General features: G+C 43.8%; 1 long non-coding RNA gene across 2 annotated transcripts; it reads left to right on the top strand.

The window, feature by feature from the left end:
- The first annotated feature begins 237 nt into the window (after positions 1 to 237).
- On the top strand, positions 238 to 3,527 carry LOC147999850 (uncharacterized). 2 transcript variants are annotated; one of them, XR_015642623.1, is made up of 3 exons: positions 238 to 360; positions 613 to 757; positions 3,335 to 3,527. It is a non-coding gene; the product is annotated as an uncharacterized LOC147999850 (long non-coding RNA). The 2 variants fall into 2 exon arrangements; XR_015642622.1 differs by having other exon boundaries at positions 242 to 360; positions 591 to 757.
- Positions 3,528 to 4,149: the final 622 nt, after the last annotated feature.

Below are 4,149 nucleotides of genomic sequence, written 5' to 3'. Positions count from 1 at the left end.
CAGTACTATCAGCCCAGGGATAGCACCACCCACAATGAACTGCCCCATGCCCACCCCATCAGTTACTACCTACTGCCTACAACCTGATCTTATGGAGCTGTTTTCTCAACTGAGATTCCCTCTGTGATGGTTTGTATATGGTTGGCACAGGAAATGGCACTATTAGGAGGTGTGGCCTTGGAGTAGGGTGTGTTACTGTGGGTGTGGGTTTTAATACCCTTGTCCTAGCTGCCTGGAAGCCAGCCTTTCTCTTAGCAGCCTTCATATGAAGACGGAGAACTCTCAGCTCCTCCTGCACCATGCCTGCCTGGACACTGCCATGCTCCTGCCTTGATGATAATGGACTGAATCTCTGAACCTGTAAGCCAGCCCCAGTGAAATGCTGTCCTTATAGAGTTGCTGTGGTCATGGCTGCTGTTCACAGCAGTAAAACCCTAAGACACCCTCCTCTCAAATGACTTCAGATTGAGTCAAGTTGACATAAAACTATTCAGCTTGGAGTCCTAAAGGAATTTACTTACTTTTCATTCACTTATCTATTCCTTCATCCCTTTCTGTCTTTCTTTATGGTGCTTGGGTATTGAACCCAGGGCCTCTTGTCTTTCTGGTCAGCTCTCTGCCGCTGGCGACACACTCAACTTGGAAGAAAAAACTTGTCTTTCTGAGCTCAGCGATTGGCAACAATGTCTCAGAGAAAGTGGATTTGGGCACCCAGACCTTGAAGTTTAACAAAGGTTTGAACAGCAGAAGTAAGAAGGTAAGAAAGGGGCAGGAGAGACGGCTCATCTGCAAGAGCACTGACTGCTCTTCCAGAGGTCATGAGTTCAATTCCCAGCAACCACATGGTGGCTCACAGCCATCTGTAATGAAATCCAATGCCCTCTTCTGGTGTATCTGAAGACAGCTACAGTGTACTTATATATAATAAATGAATAAATCTTATTTAAAAAAAAAGAAGGTAAGAAAGGCAAAGTTGGTAGAAAACAGCAAACAAATCCTAGAAAGACAGAAAGAGGGAGGAGGGGTGGGGGTGGAGAGAAAGAAGGAAGGAGAAGAAAAAAAAAGCAGGGATGGAGGGACACAAATTGGAAATCAGCTTAAAGAGGATGGGAGAAGATTTGGGCTGTGGCTCCCTGAGGGAAAACTTGCCAACATTTACAAGGCTAGAAGTTGGATCCCCAGAGCCCAGGTTAAAAAAAGAAAGAAAAAGGAAAAGGAAAAAAAAAAAACCAACAAACAAGAAACACGTAAGAGCTCTGTGCTTGGATAACGTGGTTTAAAAAAAGCAGAAACTGACATTTCAAGAACAAGGGAAAAGAGGAACTTGCAGAGGACAGCAGGACATGGAGGTACACGCTAACCACTTTACATACATTTGAAGAAGCCGGTGCTCAGAGCAGAAATGAAAGGTTTGGGTGTCGCAACAAGACCTTTAAAACTGTAAGAGAGTCACGATGATTAAAACTTACACCATTTGAGGAAGTCAACCAAGAAAGCCTTTGGAGAAATGAAGCCAATAATAATTTGGCAGGCTCGCTTGTTAAGATTTGAGTCACTGATGATTTCACGGGCAAAACAACTTAATCTGATCGTGAAGGCAAAACGTTTGTTTATTTGAAGTAAAAGACAATGGACCATAACTGACTCCTGTCTTGCTTCTGATGAACCACTTTCACGGTCAGGAGCTGTGAGCCCTGGACCGTCTCCAGCTCTTTTATCTGGTCATGCCCATCTACCTAACATCTGTGAAGGCAGGACACTGCTTCCCCCATCTTTTCACTCACTAGGGACACAAGAGACCCAGGAACCATCAGTAAGGTGCTAGCCTACTGTGTACTTGGCCCTCGGTTTGACCCCCAGCCCTGGATAAATAGGGCATAGCAGCTCATGGCTGTAATTCTAGGAATCTAGCGATGCAGGAAGTGGGATGAGGCGTTCAAGACCAGCTTTATCTATACATGGAGTCTGGGACCACCATAGCCTAGATGAGGCTTTGTCTGAGAAAGAAATCTATAGGTGTATATAGAACCTCGTTGGCACTATACAAGGGTGAAAAACCACTTTACCTGTGACTGCCAATATGTCCAAAACATGGGATCGTCTGTTTAACCACAGGACAGTCCCAAGCAAGTCAGGATCAACTTTCGATATTTTTCAAAGATAAAACTATTAAATGTTGCCATGAAGATAAGGGGAAATCACTATTACCCATATGATGTATATGTACACACACACACACACACACACACACACACACACACACACACATATATATATGTATTTCACACACAAGATGAAATGCTCCAGTGATACATGTATATGTGTATATGTGTATATGTACATTTATATATAATACATGTATATATATATATATATATATATATATATATGTAGGTGTATCTCTGTGTATATAGGTATGCACAAGCACACATATTCTTTTTTTTTTTTACTTTTTATTTTTGCAATGCTAGGTATTATACTCAATTATTCTTCCCCTGGTCCTTATAAGTTTTTGTTGTTGTCGTTGTTTGTTTGCTTGCTTTTTTTTTTCTAACAACCTCACTATATAGCCCTGGCTGGCCTGGTATTCATTATGTAGACCAAGGTAGCTATAAACTGCCTCCTCCACTCCCCCCCCACCCCACCCCCACCCCGGGTAATGCTTTCTGGCCAGGTTCCACTCTAAGTTTAAGGCCGTTTGTGCAGGAGGATGCTAACAGCAAATTTTACAACGTGTATCTCTGCTCATCTGGCTATCTTCTTCTATAAATAGCGTGAATTGCAAGAATGTACACACAGGGCTTTTTTACTGATCCACTTCCTTGTGAGAGTTCATTTAAACCTTCTCCACATGGCTGGGTACTTTCCAGGCCTCAGGGAAGGGCCCTGGCTCCCTGGCAGCTAAGAGATAAGTCAGCTGTGAAGAATTAGGCTGACTTCTGTTTTCTAGGGGTTTTGTTGTGGTTGTGTTGTTCTGTTTTTTTAAATGTATTTGTGTTTATTTTATATCCATTATGGACATGTCTGCATGTATGTCTATGTGAGCGTGTCAGATCTTGGAGTTGCCATGTGGGTGTTGGGTTTGAACCAGGGTCTTTTGGACCAGCCGTCAGTACCCTTAACCACTGAACCATCTTTCCAGGCCCTAGACTGTCCTCGTTCTTTTATAAACTACGTTTTAATAGTTAAAATTTTAGCCTTGACTCACTGATGCTCTGAAACCTGCCGTTTTTCGTGTACTTCCTGTAAAACTCGCAAAAGGAATAAAGGGGCCATTTTGTCAGTCCGGTGACCGGGATTACTTTGACTTTAACATGGAGTCTTTTCTTCACAGGAAGGAGGTGCTTTTCTAAGGAGCTGATTTGTGTGCTGACGACAGAGCATCTGGGAATCCCTTACTAAAAAGTGAACTTCGTGAAATGAGATTTCATAATACGGCCATCTGGGGCTCCCTGCGCCCCCGCCCCCAGCCCTTGTCAACGAAGAATCACCAAGGGCAATTGCGGAGTGTAGATGGAGGCTACTGTTCCCTTCAAAACAAAAGGCTAACTTTTTTTTTTTTTCTCTTCCTAACTTCTACCTGGGCCGTGTATTGAGACCAACAGGTCCTGGAAGGCTCAGAGCATACAAATTGCTGCTTTGACTCGCTTTCCTTTTAATCCTTTTCTTCCCCCACTACAAAGAACGGCAGCGGGTCTGTCTCAGTGGGTAGCTGGTTGGCAGTATATCTTTCAGACTGAATTCTTACCTCCTTTAGCACCAAATCCCTCCCAGGGATGAAAGAGGACTTTACCCCAGGGGGTTGGCTCACTCTGGATTCTTGGAATGGACTGTGACAATTTACTTAGGTCCCTTTAATTGCGGGAGAGTGGAAAACTCCCGAGATGCAGGAATGCGAATGGTATACGCTTATCAGTATTTTTTTCACATATCAGCTAAATTTAATAATCAACTCTCCACCCAGGGATGTAAAACTCTTATTGCATTTAGTGAGGCTATGGGCAGCAAACAGAGCGATCTGGCTGTGGGCCAGGGGCCCCTCCCCAGTCCCACAGCAGGAGGCAGTTGTATTGAGGTCACAAAAAGCTAGCTTTGAAACCAGAGAGCTCCTCGTCCAACACCTGCATCGTGACTTTGGGGGAAGATGCT

Source organism: Rattus norvegicus, chromosome 18 (genome assembly GCF_021556685.1).
Source record: "Rattus norvegicus strain SHRSP/BbbUtx chromosome 18, alternate assembly SHRSP_T2T, whole genome shotgun sequence".
Classification (NCBI taxonomy): Eukaryota; Metazoa; Chordata; class Mammalia; order Rodentia; family Muridae; genus Rattus; species Rattus norvegicus.
Note: the sequence above shows the minus strand (reverse complement) of the source record. Positions and strands in the feature narration are given on the sequence as shown.